The sequence below is a fragment of the Monodelphis domestica genome, chromosome 2 (assembly GCF_027887165.1).
Source record: "Monodelphis domestica isolate mMonDom1 chromosome 2, mMonDom1.pri, whole genome shotgun sequence".
In the NCBI taxonomy this organism is placed as follows: Eukaryota; Metazoa; Chordata; class Mammalia; order Didelphimorphia; family Didelphidae; genus Monodelphis; species Monodelphis domestica.
Window position 1 is genome coordinate 433,600,945 of NC_077228.1, and position 25,449 is coordinate 433,626,393.

The 25,449-nt window shown below is 35.4% G+C and overlaps 1 pseudogene; it reads right to left on the reverse strand.

Moving 5' to 3' along the window:
- Positions 1-24,190, reverse strand: part of LOC100616758 (betaine--homocysteine S-methyltransferase 1-like) — a 51,274-nt pseudogene extending 27,084 nt beyond the window's left edge.
- Between the last annotated feature and the right edge of the window lie 1,259 nt (positions 24,191-25,449).

Here is a 25,449-nt window from a genome sequence, read left to right on the forward strand (position 1 = left end):
TTCAACTGGTCAGAAATGTATAGGGGAGAGGACTTGACCATGACACCAATGTTATGAACATGAGTCCCTGAAAAGTTTAAGGTTACTCTTTACAGTGCAATAGGGAATTTCAAAGAGAGAATTATACTGGGAAAATATAATGAACCCTGTTTCAGACATGCTGATTTTAAGATGCCACCAGGATGGATAGACTGAAATTTTTAATAGTAATAGCAAAGTAAAGCTCAAAAGGGAACCGAAGCTGAACAGATTTTGGAGTTATATATATGGGAATAGTTGAGCACTAATGATGTTGTAGAGGTGGGGACAGAGTTGAGAGAAAATGGAAAAGGTCTCATCAAAGATAGATGAGGGTATAACTAAGGTAAGTGAATGTGGCTGACAAGAAAAAAATGATTAGAAAAGTAGGAGAACCAGGAAAAAGCTGTGTCTTTAAGAAACTAGATAAAAGGGTACAGAGGGTGATCAACAATGTCAAATATAGCAAAGATATTAAGGAGGATGAGGATTTAGAATAGACTATTAAATTTGATGGTTAATAAATCATTAGTACAGTCACTTCTACTTTGACATTTGTCTCAACAAGAAAAATTTGTTTCAACCTGATTGATATATTAGGGAATATTTTTAGCATAACATGAATTTCAAGTTGGCCTATGTATAATTTCTTATTCAAGAAATATCAAAATGCAGAAAACTATATTTTGCAATAGCTCACACATTTCAACCTTTCTGATTTTCATTTTATATAAGCAAACTTCAGCTCTTTGTTAAGGTAGAATGTGAGTTATTGGATGTCTTCTGATGAAGTAGGAATTATTAATAGAGGAGAGATGAAGACTGATTCTTCTGCCCTTCCAACCCCTTCCTCCTTGACTTTGTATCTGAGTAAGGAATTAAGGCCAGCTCAACTTGCTTGACATCTTGTCATCTCCTTATGGTGGTGGTCTGACACTGCAGATATTACAATAAAATCTAACATCATTTATTGTAATATTTGTCTATTTTTAACATTCAGCATATACATATGACTACCACATTTTAGAAATATGTTGCTGATGAAATTTTTTGAGAATTGTGCCACAAATCTATTTTGTCCATAAGTCATTTAAAAAATAATTCAATATTTTCCCATCACATTTGGTATAGCAGTTCACAGTTGTGTTTACTCTAGAGAGATAATTAAGCTGTAAAGTTGGTCTTAGGAGAGTGCAATCTCTGTCCTGCACATGGCCAGTAAGGCACTGAACTTTGATCCCAACTAGTTTAGGCAGGAACTCAGGTTTCTTTGTTCTCACCAGGCTGTGAAAAGGCTAAGTAAGTCCTTATCTTGTGACAATTTACCTTTCTACCAATGATAATCCACTATGTCTTTAATTAATATGCATTATGCATCTTTGCATGTGAAAACCAATAAAAGAGAGTTCACAGGCCCAGCCCAGCTTTTACCCACTTATCTCTCTTCCTTACTACTATCTCTCTTTCTCTCTCTCTTGGAGCTGGCCTCTGGCCCTGCTGAGCACCTTTGTTTCTCTAACCCCTATCATTAAGCCGTAACAGTCCATGCTAAAAGCACAGGTTTAAGGACTGTGGCTTGTCTCTATTGATCTCTAAGCTTATTTCTGATGCCCATGATGTTGTGTTATAGTCTTCTCACTGTCTCATGTATTTATGAAGTGGAAGGCCGGAGCTAAAGTCTGTGGGCTCGAGTTTCATATATTTGGTGTCTGGTTCTCTCTCTTGCCATCCCTCCGGCTTCAGATCCCGTTCCCCAAAAAAGATAAACTTCTATCTTTCCTCTTGTGTGAGGGCTGCTGGCCAGTCCCTACCACATTTGGGAACTCGTGTAGCACTATAGCGAAACTGACTATAATTTGACACAATTATTTCAGATCATTTGTCATCAGAAGCTAGAGTTCAGATTGAAGAAAAAAGTGAGAGAAGAGGAGGTTGAGGCAAAATCTAAAAATGACTTCTTCAAGGATTTTGGTTGATAAAGGGAGGAGAATGGATATCTCCAATGAAGTGATTAATACGTGAATAATCCTGAATTTGGGATTCTTGAGTTCTAGAGCTGGGCACTAGTCCCTAGAGAGAATTTTTGAAAACAATACACTTGGATGATGAAGAGAATAACCAACAATATTTCTCTTCTGCTAAAAGACTAAAGCCAGATGAATAAATCTGTACCCTTTCAGCCCTCCCTATTTCAGTATGAATTTCAAAGAGGGTGCAGATCAGAGATAAATTGGGTTCATTTGTACACAGTAAAGGATCTACCTTTCAAAGCAGTTCAATGAGTTTATTGGGAATGCTTGAGTGCTTTGCCTCCTATGGCTGTCTCATATAAGATGATCACATTATAGGTTTTATCTATGTAGAAGTGAGGACCCTATTACTGACTTTTGGGGGAAATAATTAGCAGGATAATTTTTTATGTATTTATGTATACTTTATGTATGGGAATTGGTTTTTGATAAATCCTCCGTCCAGAAAGTCCAGAAAATCAGCTAATGAGATTTAAAATCAACTATAAAGATACAACTACTGACTGGTGATCATTTAAACAAATTTTGAGATTGAATTAGAAGGTGAGCTTGGGAATGGTTATGTAAAAATTGACCATACTCTTGAAGGCCTTTTAGTAGTTAAGTCTGCTAGTCTAGATGTCAGTCTAGAAATATAGTCTGAGAACTTGAGAAAAAAATATACAGATTTTGCACAATTCTTATGCCTCTACTAGATTGTGGTATTTGGGGAAGAAAGGGATTTCTTTTTCTTTCCCAATCTTTTAGTTGATATGGTGGTTAGCAGTGGATAGCTCTTTCAGCAGTTCCAGAGTCATTCAAGTCATTCAGTCTGAGAGTTTGGTTTCACAGTTGAGAGTCCAGCAGAGATCAGAGACATGGAGTGGACATCATTCAGGATCTACTCTAATTCAATCAATGAACTTGTTCACATTTGTAAAGATGTCAAAATAGTGGTTGCATCTCCACAGTTAGTATAATGATGCCTTATATATTCTTTTGGGGGAATCATGTAGCACAGCAAATAGTGTTGGCCTGGGAATCAGAAAGATTCATCCTGTCAAATATTATCTCAGAGACTACCTGTGCAATGTTGACCAAATCAGCTATCTTTATTGGACTCAGATCCTCATATGTAAAATGAGCTGAAGAAGCAAATGGCAAACCATTCCAGTTTCTTTGCCAAGAAATCCCAAATGGGATCATAGAGGCAGATATGAGTATAAAATGACTGAACAAATTATGTTCTTTACTTTATCTTTTTCAAGGGATTTTTAAATTGAAGGGGAGAATGGAAGGAGAGACCTCGATCCAAGATCAATTCTCTTACATTATTGGAATTTGGCTATGAGTCCTGGGATGTTTAAATTTGGGATTTCTTTTAAGACATTACTGGAGGATTCTTTCAATGTCTGTTTTCCCTTCTGTTCAAGAAGATGAGGGCAGTTTTTCCTGATAATTTCTTGCAATATGGTATCCAAGTTCTTTTTCTTTTTGATTATGGTTTTCAGGTAATCCAGATTCTTAGATTCTACTTGACTTTTTTCCAGTCAGTTGTTTTTTCCAGTGAGAGATTCAGATTTTCTTCTATTTTTTCATCCTTTTGAATTTGCTTTAATGTTTCTTTCTGTCTTATGAAGTAATTAGCTCCCATTTGTCCAAATCTAATTTGGGAGGAACCATTTTCTACTTTGAAGTTTTGTATCTCCCTTTTAAAGAAATTGTTTTCCTATATGAGATCAATTGTCCCTGCATTATTAATGTGCCAATTTCCCTACATCATTAGAATTTCCCTGCAATATTATTGGAGAGTCAGTGGAAAGAAAGAATCAAGGAAATAGAGCTTGACTCTCTTTGAGTACCTTTATTAAAGGAAGGGGGAAAGCATTTATTAAGCAATTACCCTATTTCAGAAATTCCACCAAGCAATTTATAAATTTATATATAAATTTTTTTTTATAATTTATAAATAAAATTTCATTTGATCTTCACAACAGTCCTGGAAGGGAGTTCCTATGATGATTCCCATTTTAGACTTAAAGAAACTGCAACAGGCATAAGTGAAGTGAGTTGCTTTTGGTAACACAATAATTGAATGTCTGGGGACAGCTAGGTGGTTCAGTGGACCCAGGCCTAGAGATAGTAAGTCTTAAATTCAAATCTGGCCTCAGCCACTTCCTAGATCTGTGACCCTACACAAGGCATTTAATACCCATTGTCTAGCTCTTACCACTCTTCTGCCTTGTGTAAGAAAGGGTGAAGGAAGGAGAGAAATAGAATTTTGCATGAGGGGCCCGAGTGACAGCTATGTCAGTTGAAGATCAAAGCATCCTGGGAGAAGAGAAGAGATCTGGGAAAGATCCAGGTGGAATTCTGGGCTTTTTATGCTGGGACATTGACCAAGAAGGACATCAGTTCCTTGCTGAGGACCTCTAAGAACACCACTAAGAACCAGAAGGAGTAATATCTGTTTCAATGTTCAGGTTTCTTCTGCAAAAGTTATCATCAGTCTGATACCTCAAACCACTCTACAGAGGATCAGATCCCTCAAAATTCAAGGAAGCCATGGATTTATTGACAGGAAGAGCCTGGCTCCCCTTACCCTTCAGTCCTCTTGTACCTACTTTATTATTCTCTTAGGCTAGATATACTAGAGATAAATTGGGGAAATTAACTGGGACCAGGGTGGTGAAACCCAAGCCTATATACCAACTTGGGCCAAGGGCCGTGATAGGAAACAATTAAGGATACCAAGTTCCTCTTTTCATCTCCCAACTTGCTTTTAGTTACATCATTAAACATCTAAATTGCAGTCTGATTTTGTCAAGTGATTGGTTTGAAACTTGGGAAAATATCTAAATTCAGTTTCAACTGAGAGCCATCAAACCCTCCCCCACTGAGGCAAAGCCACTACCAAGGCTTCTCTCTAGATACGCCCCAAGCTAGGGAATCTGGGGTTACCCTTGTGTCTATTTAGAGGGCAGATCTTCCTTCAACTTTCCATCACCCTTTCTCATCAGGGAATCCCTAATTACCTGTGCAGAAACAAGCAACAGCCTCACTGGAGGGAGGTGAAAGGAGAATAGGTGCCAGTCCATCCAGGTTCCTATTCTCGTCCACATTCAGTTCCTTCTCTACAAACTCCTTGTAGACTCCACTAAAGTACCATCTAATATATTGACAAGTACCTTTATTATAATTCTGAAACTGTTATTGCACTTGGACCAAATACATAGCATTGAATCTAAGACAGAAGGTAAGGGTTTAAAAATTATTAAACATTCAAGACTTGATTTGAAATTGGGCCTTTTTGACTTAATGTCCTGTGCTCTATCCACACTGCCACCTAGCTGCCTCCCTGACTTCTTGTTTTACTGAAGGTATGGCTTGAAGTTCAGACATATCAAAATCTTTTTTTTCTGTTATTTTTCAATATAAGTTTCTAGAACTTAATGTTGTTTGTGTTACCAGTTGAGTAAATCTATATTTGAGTTTAGCCTCTCCAATTCCTGTATACTTATCATTATAGACCTTTTTTCTTAAAAAGAATAAAAGAAACAAAATCATTCTTTAGGGAAAGCCTAGCAGTTATTTTATAACTGAAAAGTATCAAGAAATCCTATAATTTGTATCTAGGCAAAACATGCAACAATGGTTGTTGAAACAACCCTTAGAACTCCAGAAGGTATAATTCAGACTGGAAGTGAGGACACTGCTGAGAAGCCTGAAGAAAAAATAATGTCAACAGCAAGATAGTGCTTGGCAATAACTATGGAGTCAGGGCTTCTCTCTGGAACTTCTGGTAAGTACCATATGTTTAATCAATTCACATGTAGCCATTAAGTTTATATTATTATTTCTGCATGGTTCACGTCTATAAATTTTGTGTGTATTTTGGTATAGCTTTATATTTTTGCCTAAGTTAAATATGCCTGATTTAACTTTGCCAGGTCAGATCCTGGTACAACAAATTGAAATTTCTTGAAAATGTGATCAATGAGCAGGCTGATAATTTTTAGAGATTGTTCTGAAAAGAATAAAGGACTTTGGAGCAAATCATCAAATTATGAATTTACTTATTGTGATGATACTTTCTTTTGTACATTCAGGAAAAAGTAGCAGATGAAACAAGAACCCGAATTTAAGAAAAAAAAATAAGTGATTTATCAAATGTCTTCCCTTAGTTCTGTCGTCTGGTCATCACATTGCTTCCCATTTACTGTTTGCATATTTTCTCTCCCATTAGAATGCATGTTCCTTGAGGACAGGGACCATATTTTTTCACTTTCCATCCTCAGAAAGTCACTTCACACCTGACACATAGTATATACTCAATAAATGCTTGTTAAGTGATGAATTGATAGATTTAAGGTTGGAAGTAACCTTTGAAATTATCTAGTCAAGCTCCTCATTTAACACTGAAGAAACTAGAAGAGGACTGAGAGCTGAAAGGCTTGACCTAGGTTACCCAGTTTGATAAATAGCAGAGGCATTATTAAAAATAAATTGGAGTTGTGAGAACATGTTTAATTCTATAACAGCAAATCATTTTGGTCTGACCAAAACTAAATTATATTCAGTGCTTGCATGTTAGGTTCTTAAAATTGCTATAACAGGAAGCCATAGAATTTTCAGTAAAAGGATATATGTTAATTCAATTTTTATAGTAATTTTTTCAGGGGTTTTGATAAGGATGCTAGGGTCCTATGACTTATAATACAAGCTTGTCAAGAATAGGAAGTGCTCAAAAGGGGGTGTTAAGGGTTGTAATTGCCATTTTGTCAGTGGCATCATTCATTCTATATATGGTCTCCATATTAAGAAATCAGGCAGTTCCTATAATTCTTGCTATTATACTTAGAACAAACTATTTGGAGATCATTTTGTAATACTGTGTCAAGTGATATTTGATAGAAGAAAATTAACTGTAGGGTAATGTATTAGACTTTTTTATTTGGAAGATTAATTTTAAAAGGGAATTTGGAGTAATAGATGCCTACATTTTGTACAGTTCAACGTTATAGAATTAAATTGAAAAATATGTAATACTTTCTGCTTTGTTTCCCTAATGCACCTTCCCCAAGCCAAAGTATAAAAAGTCTTTATTCCTTCCTCTATTTGATAAAAGAAAACATCTTAACTCTTTCATTTTTTTCCCAGTTTCTTTGAAGTAGAACCCACTTATGAATTCTCCCAGAGCAATTTCTTTTCAAGGCAGCAAGTATGATTTTTAAAATTTTATTTCTACCAGTCACCTTTACTTTGCTGTGGATAATCAGATTAATTTCCTAGAAATAGCCCCACTTTCTGCTGTTGCAGTTGTGCACAGTCCAGAATGATAATTTTGATACTAGGTTAATCTTTAGTTCACAGCAGAGGAGAGCTGAAAAATGCCAAGACAAATGTAAACATTTAAAAGATTTTTAAATGCCATACATCTTCTAGCTTCATTGAAATGTCTCCATTTCCCTCTCACCACACCAGCAAAAAAGGCCTCCCACTTTTCTGTACATCAAAAAGGACTTTTTAGCTCGTTCACTAGTGAAAATGGTTTCTTATATTGGTTTGTATGTGCCCTTGTTTGATCTTATTTTTTGTTTCATTTTCCTCTAATTATTAAAATGTATATTTCTGTTTAGTGCTTTGATGTTAACAAAACACTTTCACAAATTGCCCATTTGACATAAGAGATAATATAATATTTTAAAAGCACCAATTTTGAAGTAAGAGATATAGCTTTGAACACAGACTCTGTCACTTGACCTTGTGCAAATCTTTTAATGTCACTGATATCTATTTTTCATTTATAAAGCAGGAAATAATAATTCTGTTACCCAATTCAACTACCCACTTCATAATCCAAGCATTAGAAGGTTCTTCAGCATTCACCTCTTCCAACATACCTCTGAGTAAGAAACACTTCCAAAAGAGCAATCACACTCTCTTGTGAAGATCTCCATTAATGAACAATCTACTACTTTCCTACCTTAGGCAGACTATTTTATTAATTATTATTAACAGAAATATAGTAGCCCTTTGACATCATCTTATATACACTCTAATAAGTAAAAACTATTTATAACTTAATAGACAAATAATATAGTTGTAGACCTATAGTACCCTCTCAACAAGAGAACCCTGATGTGATAACTATGAAAATTGGATTAAAAATACTTTTTTTCACTTATGGTTTTATGATTCCCTGATATGTAACTTTAAATAGCTTAATAGGAAAGTAAAGAATTTAATTTTGGTTAGACCATGGTGAACTGATAATAAGGAATTATGCTTATTTTTTTTTTACTAATTATCAAAAATAAAAGTGCAGAAGTTCAGAATGATTTAAATGGGATTGTCAAAAATAAATTTTCTTCTTCCATGAATGAGTGAAAACTACCTTACATTATAGGACTCTCATTTATCTAATCTGAAGGAAGCAACTCAGTCTCTCTAGGATTTAGGTTTGGAATCTTTATTTCTTTCTAGTGAATATAGCCTTTAGGAAGCCTTTTACTAAAAGTTACTCTCCTCTTTTAATCCTGGCTTTTCTCCTTTCACTTTCCCCCTCCACACCATTGTTTTGCTTTTAATCACTCCCCTCATTCTCCCCTCCCTTATATTATTCCCTTTCCCAACATCACTCTTTTTATTCCCCTCCTACTTCTCTTTGGGTCTTTTAATTGCCTTCCCCTACCTTCTTCCTCCCTATATATATTAGTTTCTTCTAATTACTGCTTTTGCTATGTCTTTTAAAATTTTGTTAATCATTCATTATTATTTTACTTAATAAAATTATTGTTTCTATGACTTTTCAAATTTTTAAATGCTACTCAAACATGAAATTGACCCCACATATCTCATAAATATAGATGCTAGTTATAACATGTTATAATAATCAGCACAAGGCTAAGAAACCTTAAAAAACCTAAGAGTCATGTTTGAGTACCTAAAATGAGGGTTCATAACATAGAACATCTATGATTAGGTTTTAAGAGCGGTATAAATATGGATGGAAACAATATCTTCATTTTCACTAAAATCTAACTGAAATTTTACATTTCCTTCAATTATGAGTATAGGCAGATGTTATTTTGAGAAGTCCATAATCTTTACCAGAATGCCAAAGGGATATGCATCTCAGAAAAATGGTTAAGAATCCCTGCTTTATCTAACCCTATAAATTGCTCTAAATCATTGGAAAGGCTTACATGAAATTAGAAAGAGAAAAACAAGAACCAAAAGAACATTATATATAACAACACAAATATTGTTAAAAGATGAACTTCTATATGTCCCTTTCCAGAGAAAAAACTGATACAAAGGAGTAAATAATATGTAGTTTTATATTTGCATATGTCTTTTTGTCAAGTGATGACATTTTTAGTAAAAGGAGGGTATGGAGGGAAGGAGACACCTGAGAATTCAAATGTGATAAGCAAACAAATAAATTTAAAAATAAATAAAATACTCCCAATTGATAACATTTGGCAATACAAGAATTTGCCTTTAAAGCAAACTTTGCAACCTTCACATATATGAGCAAGATTATATCCCAATATAGTTCTACCATTCTAGAACAGTGGCTAGAACATTAGTCCTATAATTTCATTGGTTTAAGGAACTTCCACATCAGGAAACACCCTCTGCTAACACAGATTGGTATCTTTTCTGCAAATTATTCTCTTAAAGATTTGTATGGAACACTGAGAAGTTATGACTTATTCAGGGTAATATAGCTAATTGTAGCAAAAGGTAGAACTTGAACCTACATATTTCTGGTTTCCAGAGTGGCTTTCTAGTATGACACATTGTCTTATTTTAGAAAGTAATTTTACTATTTAAAGTGAAATACAGTCATTGAAGTCCTCATCTTTTCCCCCAAATGCTTCCTTTTCCCTCACTTTCCTCTCTTGACTGCTTAGGATCATAATCTGAATGTCATTTATTCCTCACTCTTACTGTTTACCTCTATTCCCCATATCTGTTCCTAAGTTCTATCAATTTTACCTTCATGATGTCTCTTGCATACTCCTCATTTCCTCTGACATTGACACTAACCTTGATTCAAGTCATCAATCCTAGACTATTGCAAATACTGGATGGTTCTCCTTGTCTCAAGGCTCTTCCCACTCTAATTCATTTTCTCCTTAAATCTCATGTTGATCTTTGTGAAACATGGATCTGACCCTTTCATTGTTCTATTCAATAAACCTCATTGACTTTTTATGACCTCCAGAGTAAAAGGAAAAATCCTTTGAATTCAATGCTCTTCATAATCTGCTCTCTGTCTAGCTTTCCAATCTTCTCATACCCTACTCATTCTTATACACTCTGTAAACCTCAAATTTCCTTAGACTTATAAATGTTGGAAATTTCACCATTGGGATATTTCATACTTGGAAAATTTCTTACTGATAGTCTATTGGAATGGGAACCCCATTGGCATGGGAGGTTCTTTCTCTTCCCTTCTTAAGATTACTTTAGGACAGAAACCCTTTGCTGAACAATGGAAAGGACTTTGACCTATGCTTAAGCATAGAACAGGAATTTCTTTGAGTCTTGATTGATTTTAGAATTGATACAATGGAGATACTTGGAATAAATCTCCACCCTATTCAGTCCTAATAGGATTGAGTAAGGGCTGCAGCCTAGATCAAAATTTAATTATTCCAATCTCTACCCTACTCAAGTTAACAGGATTTAGAAAGGGCTGTAGCAAAGGAGTAAAGATTTAATCATTTGAAAATATGACCTTCAACAGACATGTGCAAAAGCCAGAAACCTCTGGGCGGTCCTGGGTTAAGCTAGAGCCTCCATTGACAGGGAAATTGATGAAGAGGGATTGGTAGAGGTGAGGACTGAGGGGAGGCAACTTGGAGGGTTTCCTTAAAGATAGGGGGTCTGAAGACTCAGGGAAGTTGTTGAGAGTTGGTCAGTGTGGTTCCTGTGGCTCTGAGAAGGTTTGCTCTGAAGGAAGCTGAAGGTGGGGGCCTCTGAGACTGTTTCTCCATTTTGGTCACGTGAGTAATAGGGACTGATCTCTTTTCTTTGCCCCAGCTATCTAAGGGCTTGGGCCTTTTGGCCCAGCCTAAACAGAAGGGGTATTTAAGCCCTATTCCCTTCTCTCCCTTTTTCTCTCTCTCTATCTCTAATTCCTTTCTTACTCCTATTGTAATTAAACTCCAAAAAAGGCTGACGGCTGACTTGAGTTTTTCATTTAGGAATTACATAGCTGATTCCTTGGCGACCTTAAATTAATATATATATATCAGTCTTTAAAAGTGATTCCCTTGTTACAACTCAGAAATGCAGAGATACTGGTATCCATGCAGATCCCAACATGATGTTCTATCTCTCTACTATGATATTTTCTTTGGCTGGCTCCAACATCTGAAATTCTCTCCTTCGTCTTTGCTTCCCATTTCCTCTGGCCTTCTTCAAGTCTTTCCTAAAATACCATCTGTTACAACAAACCTCTTTTGCAAATATTTTAATGGTAGTGTCTTTCTTTTGTTGATTATTCCCAATGTATTTTTCATCTAGTTTGATTGTACACAATTGTTTTTTACTTTTTTCCCCATTAGCCTGATTTCCATGAGAACAGGTGCTGTCTTTTTGCTGTCTTTTTCTTTGTATACTCTGCTTTTAGCAGAGTGTCTGGTAAATAGTAGGTGCTTAATAAATCTTTTAATGATTGAATGGTTGTGGAACACTCTTCTAAGCAGGAAATTACTTTCCAAAATGTTTAATTTAGTTACATAGTCTCAAAGAACCATTACAAGCAAAATACTCTGTAAATCTAAAAGCCCTGTATTATTATTTGATTCTCACAAGACAGTAAAATAGATATTATTAAAAGCATTCTATATATAATAAATCTGCTTCATTAAGTGTAATTTCCTTAGTCACTCCACTACCAGTGTTGAGACTTAAAATATATCTTTTGACTGTAATAATAAAAACCTGACACATACAGCTGTTTGAATTTTCTCAAGCACTTGGTATAGTTTCTTTTGACTGTCACTGCAACTTTACTAGGTTGTTACTATACAACATGATGAATATTTTTCAGCCAATCTGAAAGAAAACAAAGAGGCAAAGCTCCAAGCCAATAAGAGGTTTATTGAGAGATGTGTGTCTCTCAGCAAAGCTGGGCCATTAGGTTTCCTCAAGACGATTTGATGAAAGTTTTCTCCTTTTTAAAAAAAATACCCTAACATAACATCATTTGAAATCCCACCCCAATAGTCAACCGATAATCCTATAGTAGTTGGAAAACAAAAGATATCTCTACCAGGCATCTTTCCATCAAGATATCTTTCTGTCCCAGATATCTGTGTGCTGTATATGGTCAAGTCTTTTGCTCAGAGGTCACAACCTATAGATCTTCTGCTTAGAAGGCACAGGCCTTCTGATCTATATCATACCACAAAATATTGGCTTGCTGGCATATAGGAAGTTACAGAAATGCCAGGCTAATATGAAGATACAATGAAAATAACAATATTTTACATTCAGTTTCCTTAATAACCTTATAAAATAGAGTTACTATAATTTTATTAATCACTTGTGAATCATTGTTGGGCAATTAATCACTTCCTTTTGCTAAACACTAGTTGATTTTATTATTTGGCATCATATTTAAAAGAGTCAGGGTGCCAGGGATTCTCATTCTTTTCCATGTATTATTATTTTCCAATTTTTGATGAAGGAATAGGAGTCTAGGGAAACTCCATATCTTTCCCTTCTTTAGAGAACTGATAAGTGTCTGAGGACAAATGTGAGCCTAGATCAGGAATATTCACTTGAAGTCCAGAATTCGTCCCCTGTTCTCTACTGCCTCTAGCCTATGATTCAAAGGACACAGTTTCCTATAGAAATACACTTAGAAAATTGGAGTTTTAATATAACAAATAAATCCAAATAATTTGAAAAATTTAAATTGAAGTGGGAAAATCCAAGTAGCTAAAGGTAGATTTCTTTAACTGTGCATTGCTGGAAATTGTTTTTTTCTGGAATTAAAAAATAGACTTTTTTGTCTCCACTTTACATTTTTTTTTACTGTTGCAAGCTTTATAATTAACAAATGTTTCAATATACAAAGAAAAAGAAAGAGGATTATATATAAAACCCATGTGAATTATTAATCAAGTTTTTTGTTTTTCAAGAGTAGACTGTCATATGGCTCCAAAACCAGGAGGGATCTTGGAAACCATATAGTCTGACTCCTTCATTTCTATACAAAGAAAAGTTGACTGATTTGCCCAAGGTCACTCAGGTAAAAAGCTTTAGAAGGAGGGTATGAATGTAGGGCCCCTGACTCTAGAGTCAATGCTCTTTCATTTGTTGATTGTTGAAATGGTGTTTTATTTTGAGGGAGAGGTCCCTTTAATTTCTCATGAGAGTAAGGTTCATGTTATTCTTTCCTCACCACTTGCAACTTCCTCTCACTGTAAAACTCTTTCATGACTACTTTATGTGGGATAATTTATCCTCATTTTTCCTTCCCCCTCATCCCAAAGCATTCCTCTTTCTCATGCCTTAATTCCATTTTATTTTCATGTCATCCTATCATATTAAACTCATACCCTTGCCTTCTGTCTATTAATAATTGCACTAATAGTGGTAAATTTCTCAGGAGTTTCAAGAATTATCTTCCATGATGGTATTAACACAGTTTAACTTTTTTCTTTCCTGTTTACCTTTTAGTGCTTTTCTTGACTCTTGTATTTGAGAGTCAAATTTTCAGTTCTGGCCTTTTCATCAGGAGTTTGAAAGTTCTATATTTCACAGAATACCCATATTTTCCTCTAAAGCATTCTGCTCAGTTTTGTTGGGTAATTATTGGTTGAAATCCAAGTTCCTTTCTTCTCTGGAATATATTCCAGGCACTTTACTCCTTTAATGTAGAAGCTGCGGAGTCTTATCTTATTCCACTGTGGCTCCAAAATATTTGAATTTTTTCTTTTGACTGCTTGTAATATTTTCTCCTTGACTTTGGAGTTCTGGAATATGGGTAAAATATTTCTTGGAGTTATGCTTTCTGGATTTCTTTCAGGTTATCCAAGGATTCTTTCCATTTTTCTGCTGGTTCTAAAATATCAGGTCGATTTTCCTTGAGAATTCCTTGAAAGATGGCATCTAAATTCTTTTTATTTATCATGGCTTTCAGGTAGACCAACAATTCTTCAATATTCTCCCATGAATTTATTTTCTAGGTTAATTATTTTTCCAATGACATATTTTTTCTATTTTTTTTATTCTTTTGACTTGTTTCTTGATGTCTCCTGGAGTCATAAGCTTCCACTTGCCCAATTCTAATTTTTAAGACATGGTTTTCTTGAGTGAACTCTTGTAACTCTTTTTTGCATTTGGTTAATTCTGCTTTTATGAATTTTAAAGAATCTTCTCTTCAGTAGATTTTTGTGCCTCATTTGCCAATTTGTCTATTCTGTTTTTTTAAATAATTTCTTCAATGATTTTTGTGCCTCTTTAAGACACGTTGACTCTTTTAAAAATGATTTTCTTATATCAATCTCATTTCTTTTCTCATTTTTCTTCCACCTCTTTTATTTAATTATAAAAATCATTTTTGAGGTTCTCTATTTATTCTTTAGAGGCTTTGGATGCTGTTATATTGGCTTTGTTGTCTTCTGTGTTTGTATTTTGGTCTTCTGTGTCACCAAAAAAGCCTTCTATGTTGAACTTCTTTTTTCTTGTTTTCTCATTTGCCTGCCTTTTTCTTTTCTTTTAATTTAAAGAATTTTTCAAGATGGACTCTGTAAATGTGGTGAAGTGATCACTGTTCCAAGCTTCAGTTTCTTTGTTCAGCTGCATTTAGAGCTGGCTCTGAGGATTTATCTGGTTTTAGTTCTTCTAAGATGGCATGATATAAGGAGAGATGTGTTTAATACTCTCCTGCCCTGTGATGTGGTCTGTGAGTAACCATACTCCACTCTTTTATCCCTTGGATCTATGACAATGGTCCCCTGCTCCCCAGGGGTTGCAAGCACTTGTGTGTGCGCTACTGCTTGTCCTCACCCTGCCAAAACCCCTGTCAAAGGACTACTACCTGGATGTGTGTATCTGTGTACATCTATACAATGTAACAAGTCTTGTACACAGAGCCAGAAAAGGGAGCCCTGTAATCTCATTCTAAGCTGTTGTCCATCCTGCCCTTACCATTTGGAAACCTTTGCTGTTGATTTGGCTGTGTCCAAGGCTTGTTGCCATAGTGGGCCATGACTTGGCAGGCTGCTTTGCACTCTATTTCCATTTTTGTGTAATAGATCTTTCATACTGGCCTTCTATGTTGTTTTGAGCTGAAAATTTTATTTCACTCCATCTTTTGTAGCTTATGCTGCTGCAAAATCCATTTTGTGGCATATCATAGTTTTTTGAAGAGTAATTTGGTAGAGATCAGGAGAGTCTGTGTGCCTTCTCCAACATATTGAGTCCTCCCTCCCCCCAAACCCCAATCATATCCATGGTCAAGTTCAATTATTGCCTTTCCAGTGAATCATTCCTTGATTCCCTTTTCACCAAATCTCTTCTCTATCTGGTAGCTCTCTATTCTTCCTATATTACATTCTAATTTATGTAAATATTTTATGCTTTTACTAAACACCTTGAGGTCAGGAGCTATGGATTTTCTTTCTTAATCTTTAGGTTTTAATTGTCAACCATAGTGTCTTTAAGAATCCTTGAAACACTTAATTAGAAGGGACCTTGGAGATCAAATTATATTTTAATGAAATCCCCTTTCCAATATGTCTAACATATGCAAATTTAGCCTTTGCTTAAAGACTTCAAGGGTGTGTGTGTGTGTGTGTGTGTGTGTGTGTGTGTGTGTGTGTGTGTTTTGGGGTGGCAGGATTTAGCACATCCTGGGGCAGTCTATTTAATTTTTGATTACTTTTTCCTCTTATACCAAACCTAAATCTTTGATGCTGTTTCTTTTACTCATGGTTTTTAATTCTGCTTTCCTTGGCCAATTTGAGCAATATAAACCTCTCTCTGGTAGGATGTACTCATATTTATATGGCAGCTTAATAAATGTTTGTAAAAATGAATAATACTTTTCAAAAAGCACTGTAGAATTGGTACATTATATACCAACAAGTACAGCAATTATTTCATTATTTAAACTATTATTTAAAAATATAAAATGCAACAATTATTTTAAAAGGTTGCTTCTTTTCTTCACTACTGAATGTAGAGTTGCTATAACACCACTGAAAAATAGTGTTCCTAACAATATACTGAGCAACAATAATACTCAAATCTAAACTTGCACATTGTGTTCTATAACATCCATTATTGAACTTCCTTAAATCAAGATCATGAAAAGGCTATTGATGACCCCAATGATTAGAAAGCTTGTCCTTATTACCTCTACTTCTTGGCAAACCCCTTTCCATCAAAAATCAGCTCAAGAGTCACTTCTGTCAAGTAACTTGTCCTAATTTCCCCAGTTGTATGCTTTCCCCTTGCTTGAAAATGACTTTTGTATTTATTTTTGAATATTTGTTTACCTATGTATATAATGTATCTTCCTGGTTAAATTTAAGCTCTGTGATGTAATGGAATATCTCACTCTTGTATTTGTGTCCCCAGCATCTCCCACAACACCTGGAGCATAAAATACACTTAAGAAATATTTAATCAATCACTCAGGAAGAATAATCTTCAAATATGACTCGTTTAAGATTTTTTATAAAGATAGATTTTTGGAAATGTGTGGATTTAAGTAGGAGCCTGAACTGCAGGGATTTGTCTGGCCTTCTTTGGGGAGCTTTTTTAAGGCAATTCTTTCCTGCCAGTAGTGTTCTTAGTACTTTGAGTGCCAAAGTTAAGTTAAAAAGCATTTTGTAAGGACCTACTATATATTAGGCACTGTGATGAGTACCAGTAATAAGAACAAGGACCCTCAATGAAGATAGATATCTGATGATAAATATTTGATGAATTAATTTTTGGTGTAATAGAATATGCCATTCTGTTTAACTGTATAAGTTTGTATTTGCAAAGAAGATGCCTTTCTTTCTACATAGGATTTACATGAAAGACAGTATATTATATTTTTCTGAAGTGTAAGGTAGAGTGAATAGACTAGAATATAATATGCTAGTTCATTTGGATGATGTAAGTGATTACTTGTAAGAGGTGTGTTTCCCTAAAATCAAATTCTAGGCAAAGAAGGAAAGAAAGAATTATTAATGACAGCAGTTCTTGGTTGTTTTTCTTATGAGAAGTGCTTTGCTACAGACATTAAATAACTATGATCATGCCTCTACATTTTATGCATTTATTAGTATTCCTTTTTGAGAGTCAGGGGAACAGACAGAGTAAATGACATCCTTAATTAGGTTGATTATGCTTAGCAAGTCATAAGACTTTTAGTTTTCTAATGTAATGAAACAACCTACAAGCTAATTAATGAAAGCTTCATATGTCTAGCTCTACAGAAAGATTCCTGGTGGAGGTGGTAGGCTTAGGGGGAAGAGTTTTAGGTTTTTTTTTAATTCATCAAATGTTGATTTCATTTCCCTAAGGCTGATTGACATGGGTGATGCCTGGTTAATTCATGTTAGAATTGTTAACAGTGTGAGGCATCTAGTTGGTGCAATAGAGAAAATGCTGGGCCTGGAGACAGGATAGATTAAGTTCAAATTCAGCCACAGACACTAGTTGTGAAACCCTGAGCAAGTCACTTAACCCAGTTTGTCTCAGTATCTTCATCTGTAAAATGAACTACAGAAGGAAATGACAAAACCTCTCCAGTATCTTTGCCAAGAAAACAGATCATAAATATGTCACAAATCAAACATGACTAAAAAGCAAAAATAAAAACCAAACAAAAAACCTAAACAAGAGCATGAATCATAGCAGTTAGACCTGTTGATTTATCCTTGTGATACTGGTGCTATTTGGAATATCATTTGGATGTTTTGAAATGGATAACTGATCTTTTCCTTTCAATAGAATGACCTACTAATTCTTTATAGTCTAAGATATGATGAATCTCTGCTAGTACTCCTTGCATCTAAATATTTGTTTTTCATTTCAACTGGAAGTTCTTTCATGTGTAAGCAACAGCATTAACTCTCCCAATTTTCCAAGTAATCTAAGCAATTTTGATACTGCAAATGATGTCCGTGTCTCTTTCTTAAAACATCTCTTATAGTTTTCTTGGTTATAATATTTTAAAGCTTAGAGTTAGTCCATCTTAAGGAATATGAGAATGAAGAAAATGAAAAGATACTAAGATGACTATTGCACCTTCCTTTCCAGGTTATGGATTAATGGCTTTCTTTGCTCTTTATTTTCATTAACCCTAAGTCATAATACTAAAGGACTAGTTTAGCTTTTGTTAATACCACTAGAAGGTTAAGGTGAGTTATAATTCAACTAGAACAGTGATAGTGAACCTTTTAGAGACCATGTGTCATGCCCTGCCCCCAGACTGCATGCCATGCCCCTCCCCTCAAGACTCCATGCAGTGGTCCACCCCCATCAGACTGCATGCAGTGCCATGACCTCCTCCCAGATCCAGTGCCTTCCTCCCTCCCCAATCTCTGCCATCCCCAGTCAATGGATCCTGTATGGAGGAGGGTCTACTTTTCAAGATTTTGTTGACTACCTTAGGCAGCTCTCTTCAGGAAAAAGTTAGGTGGGAGAGAGTCATGACCAGCAAGTTTTGCCACCATTTGATTGGGGGAAGGAGAGTCAATTTAAACAGGGTTCTAGAATAAGACAAGCTTCCCCCTTTTTAAAAATATAATTATCTTTTGGGGAAGCTAATCCTGACCAAGTCTGGGTTTACAAGAATTGTTTTACCAATGATTCTGGTCTGGCTGCTGTCCACCTGGCATGACGTCTTCTAAATGAGGGCAGCACTGCCAGGGGATCTCGTGCTCTTCCCCAGTCTTGGAGGGGATAGAGTATATTAGAGTTTCCTTTCCTTCAGCAAACCAGCACATATTTGTTCAGTAAAACTCTGATGGGGATGGGGATCACCACAGGCAGGTCTTGATGGCCCCCTGGAAGGGAAGGAGCCTTGGCACAACAGTGGAACCCACCCTGGGACTCGGAGCAGGTTCCTCCTGGGGAGGCACATATCTTTTTAAAAAAAATCCCTTACCTTCTGTCTGCATATCGATTCTAAGGCAGAAGAGTGGTAAGGGCTAGGCAACGGGGGTTAAGTGACTTGCCCAGGGTCACACAGCTGGGAAGTGTCTGAGGCCACATTTGAACCCAGAACCTCCTGTCTCTGGGTCTGGCTCTCAATCCACTGAGTACCCAGCTTCCCCCTGGAGGTACAAATCTTAAAACCAAAGGAGGAGCCCAGAGATGGGGTACGGAAGGTTCTGCAGTCTTAGAAGTTGCATGTTTCCTTCCTTCTTACCACCCAGGGTAGTTGCAGGTGGCCTTCTGCAAGGGTGGCCTGCTCCTCCCTGAAGGGCTGAGCACCAAATCTCCCACTCAGCTTGGACATCCTCTCCTGAGGGAGGAGGGTCATGGAAGCCCAGGGCCAGACAGGGGAGATAGAAAGGGAGGGAAGTGGCCTGGGAGCTCTACTCAGGGGAGGAAATAAATGCAGAGGAGTGAGGATGTGCTGTGAAGATGGGGAGGGGATCATTTCTGCCTTGGATAGCAGGGTGCTCACAGAGAGGTCCTCTGAATGCCATCTTTGGCACATGTACCATAGATTTGCCATTATGGACCCAGTACATTTTATATAGTGATATATATATATATATATGTATATATATATATATATATATGACATAGATAATATAAATATGTATAAATTTAGCTAATCTAGTCTATTCACCATTATATATTATATCTTTAATTTTATATAATACATATATATAGTAATTTATTATATATATAATTCACCTAGTCTATTCACTATTTTATGTGCATGTATGCATACACCACTAGAAGTAGGTTAAAGTGAGTTATAACTCAAGTGAGTTATAACTCATCTAGTATTTTTGTTATTATATATAACATTACATATAATGTTATAAATATATGTGTATATATGCATGCATACATGTGGAGAGAGGGGAAGGGAGAGACAGAGAATGAGAAAGGAAATTTTCATTGATTTCTTTCAGAAATTCTAGTCAATTTTGTGCCCATGCAGTGTTTTTTTATTTTGTTTTGTTTGTTTTGTTTTTAAAGTTTTGCTTGTGGATGTTTTTCAGTCATTCTCTTCATTTGGGTTTGTATCTGGAGTATCTTTGTCATAAAAATCACTTTTTTATGATGGGATTTTAAATATGTTTGTTTTTTAAGTCTACTTAATAACTGTGGCCTTGATGTTGGGGGTGTACTTAGAACTTTTAGGGTGAGGTCTAGTCTGGTTCTGTTGTTGCTTTTTTGGAATATTGAGTGTTGTGTGATTCTAAGATCTCAAAGAAAGTTCAGGTTGATGACTTAGAAGGCTCCCAAAGTGGTCTGATCCAGGGAAAATTCTAGTTGCTGCTATCATGGTCTTAATTCTACAAGTTCATGACCTGAGTTTGATTCTGAAAAAGAGCAGATTGATGATAGACCCATTTATTCTTAGTTAACTGCTGGTTCAGATGATAACATTGCAAGATTCCCTTTGTTCTTGAGTTTTAACCCTGATTATGCTTCTGTAATCATCAGGCTGGATGAGGAGCTGAATTGGGATCATTATCTTTTCTTGGGGTATCAGCCAACTCTCTACTCCTTGCTTCTGAATTTACTCTTCCCTCAGTATTCTGCCTAAGCCTGTGGCCTCTCTTGACCTTTTCCCATTGATTTTCTGGCTTGGAACTGGATGTGGAAACTAAAGCTGCCAAATAATATTTGTTATCCTTGTGAGACTAGCACCTCCTCTTCCCCAGGTGCATAGCTTTTGTCTTATGATGGAGAGATGAGGATTCCTGGGAACATGGTCATGATGGAATCTAGTTCAAGAAATGCAGGTGGTGGGACATATATCTGCAATATCCACAGATCTCTCTGACTATATTTCTATGCCAAACTGGCCTGGGAGGAAAATACTCAATGCTCACTGTGATTTTTATTTGAATTTCTCTATCAGGGTTCAGTCTAGTGTCTTATCTAGATTTGTTTGAAATTTTCTTGGACAGAGGAGGGGAGCTTGTTATTCATCCTGTTACTCTACAATCTTGGCTTCCTGGGGTTTATTTTTAAATGGATCCATAACTCCTTCATGCCTTTAGGGCCTCATTAGCACATTATCTCTTCTAGTGAATTGAATGATTTCCTGATGCCATTCTCCAGTCCTCACCCAAAATGAACAATTATGCCTCATTACCTACATACCCAAGATAATTTCTTCTGAGGAAATAAATGTAATGTGCAATAAATTCTAAGGATGGAGGAGTCTGTCCTATACCAAACTGAGTTATGAACATTTGAACTGACTTTCTGGATAAACCAAGGCAACAATCTTGAGCTCCCTGTATTTTACTTGTGCTTCTTCTTATGAAAACCAAATTGATATAGGACTTGTGAAATATGGAAGCTCTATAAAAATAAATACATTGTTAATTTTCATTTTGTACAGACCTTCAGTGTTGTATACATGGCTGCTATAGTTTTATTGTCAGTAACATAGCTTTAGAAAGTTGCCTGGAGTACTTAAAAGTTAATAGATCTTTAATGGACACACAGCTAGTATGTGTTAGTGGCAATACTTAAACCCAGATTTTTCTGGTTCCAGGACTGGCCATCTTTATACTATGGGATGTTGCCTCTTATATAGTTATTGTTGTTTTAATTATTAGCAATTAATTCTACTGGAAATTCTATTCCACATATTTGATTTATGTCTTCAATAATAGTACTTAGTCACCGTTTCAACTGGTTCTCTGAAACTACTCATAATGTGTCAAAAATTAGAATCAGGTACTTATTAGAAATAAAATCAAATAACCCCATGATCTCTGCTAATGCCTAGGCTGAGGGATAAGTAGGGAAGTGTAAGTGAGACAAGTTACAAACTTGTCCAGATGTGCAAACAGCTTGCTCTGTGTATTCTTTGAAAAATTAAATTAAATTCTAAGCACCTATACAAATCTAAAATCATATAATAGTTATAAAAGTAAAAAAAATGCTATTACTGATCCACAAGTAGGGTCATTAGTTTCATAGAACATTAATAACATTTACTATTTTTTTCTAAAGGAAAGATTAATACAATGTACCTCCTTTTGCTATTTTCTTCCACTTAAAAGAATTCCACTTCCACTTTCTTAAAAGAATTATACCCTCCATCTTCACAGGTGTCTGAAAATCCATTATCTTTATGCCTCATCAAATTACTTACTATTCCAGACATTTACCCTTTTCCCCACTTCCACCCCTACATATTCTTTACATAAAATTACATTTCAATTTTCACTTTAAAAAACAAATATGTTTCTTTAGTTGACAGAGAAAGAAAACTAGCATAAGAACAGAAAACCTGTAAAATACAATTTTAAAAGGGGGTATTTGGTTTTTGTAGCATTTTTCATGGTTTATATATATATTGATGAAATTGATAAAAAATTCAATCATATAAATCCAATTTTTAGTTGGAATAATGACAATATTCAAAAAGGATTTCTAACTGGCATCTTCCAAGTAACACTACTGTTATCAGTCTTGTCTCTCTCATGAAATTTACTTGAAAATGTTTCTAGTACTTACATTACTTTTACAGTTGCCTGCCTTATTACTATTAGACATTGATAATATCTAATGAAGTGTTTCTTATGTTTGGGAATCTGTTTGTTTGATTTAAGCTCTTAATGTAATATGAGTATGGCCTAGAGAAAATTGAGGATACCAAAAGTAAGCAGATGGCCTCCAAGCTCCTTCCATCTTCCAACTCTGTATATGATCTTGTAACATTATTCATTTTATGACTACATTCACCACCACTCCAAAGCCCAGGGACCTCCAAAGATATTTTTGACACATTATTAGAAAACCACTAATGAAGGTGTGGCTAATCAAAAGGATATTGAGATGGGTAAGAAAATACTTAAACCTACAAAGAATGTTCAATGTCTTGCTTCTCAGAATGCTCAGGGACTAAATATGTGCACATAACCTTTAATAAATCAAATTGGACTTTGAAATTTCTATGAATTTATTGTAATGGGCACTTCCTATATAATCGGTGATCAAGATTCCTCTGTGATTTAGTAGGAAAACTTTGTGTCCTGCCACATTAAAAACAAACAAACAAACAAACCAAAACAATTTATAGTCACATATCTATCTAGTGATGAACCTCTATAAACTTAACTTGGCTGGTCTTCAGACCAGCCTAGTATATTCCTAAACTGACTGAAAGCTTTTCTAAAATCTTTAGAGACCCAAGGTTATTTCCATTTTAGTGTACAAGACTGGAGAAAGATTTTAATGGAATAATAATCCATGATATAAAATAATGATTATCCCACCACCACACCAAATATGGAATACTATGACTTTATTGATGCTAAGAAACTTAAGACTCTCTGCTTCTCCTCCCTCTCTCCTACTACAGGGGTGCCTGGCCAAGGGCTCTGTGTGATTCATGAAATTACCAAATATAAAGAAATGGACTCAGCATGTGGGTTCCCTGTAATGAAATTCTTTTGGCAGAGTTTGGAAATTCATGGTTTTCTCCTTTACTCCTTCCTGGGAAGCTAAATAGACTATAAATTATAAGACATAATAGCTATAACCATACTCATTATCATATCAGGAAAGAAGCTTGAAGAAATGGTCATAATTATAATGGCAGTTCCAGGACCAAAGGTAGAAGAGTGGGTGTCACTTAGTGATAGGAAACAATCTGGACTTTTAAGGGCCCTTCTGAAACTTACTACATCACTTTTTTGATATCATCATATGCAGTAGGTCTCTCAAGGCAGTGGGTTGGGTCCATGAGAGATACATTGGGAATATAATACCATATTTGTAACTTTCCCAAAAAGATCAGGAATGATATTGCCCTCACCATTAGCAGTACTAATAAAAATAGAGATATTATTTGGGGTAGTGCCATCACACCAAAACTTACCAGAGGGTCCAACTACTATTTTCTGTGTAGCAGTAAAGACATATCCTTCAAGAGTGCCAAAGTTGTCCTGAAGGTCCTTGGTCAGGGATGCCATGCAGTTGGTAGGGCAGTGAAGACCATCTTAAGGGAAATACTTTTTTTCTTATTGTTTACTCCCATCATGAAATAGAGGCATCAGCAGAAAAGGCAATGACTTCATGCTTAGCCCTGTCTTTTAAATGTCTCAGTCTTTTTTCAAAGTTGCAAAGATATCAGTGGACTCTATTATATCATTGGTAACATCATCTCTCCATTTTACATTAGTGGGATCTCATTCTAGGAATAGGAATAATTTTTCCACTAATCATAAGTTTTCTCTTAAATTTGAAAGTTCCCTTAAACTTACTATGGATAGAATCATACCAGAATATATGTACCATTTAGTTATAGTCAATGAAGGGGTCATTGATGGGCAAATGTACACTATTTCTGAGGCTAATGTATCTCTAGTTACCAGGTGCCCAATATGTCAAAAATTCATTGACTCATGGATGCAGCTACAGCAGCAGGTAATGGGACCAAACTTTGGAGGAAAGCTTTATCTGACATTGGTATTCATTAGAAATATATTGCTTCAAATCAGTTAAAAATAACAATAAAAATCTATATCTTGCATCAACTTCCCAAAAAGTAGCATGTGGCATGAAGAAACTTGGGTTTGAAAATTAGTTCTTTCACTTGCAATTAATGTAACCTTGGACAAATTGTTCTCCAGGTCACTGACTCCTTATCCATATAAACAATGGCATTGAATTATCTGATTTCTGGTTTCATCCATATATATGATACTATGATCCTATGAATAAATATGGTTCCTATTAAGATATAAAGAGAACTTTATCTAATTTCTAAGAATAAGAACCATGTCCCAATTGATAAATAGACAAAAGATATGAATAAACAATTTGTGGATGAGGAAATCAAAGGCATATATAGGTATATGGAAAAAAATTCTAACTCTCATTAGAGAAATTTAAGTCAAAACAATTCTGAGCTATCATCTCACACCCATTAGATTATCTAAAATGAAAAAAAAGAGAAAATAACAAATGTTGGAAGAGATGTGGAAAAATGGGGACACAAATACACTTTGGTGGAATTGTGAACTGATCTAACCTTTAGGAGTGTAATTTAAAAGTACTCCTAGAGAGTTATAAAATTGTGTAACCCCTTTGATGGATGTGTCTCCCAAGTAGGTCAGGGTAAAAAAGAAAAGAATCTCTAGATTTCAAAATATTTTTAGCAGCTCTCTTTGTGTTGGCAAAGAACTAAAAATTGAGGGAATGCCTATCAATTAGGGAATGGCTAAACAAA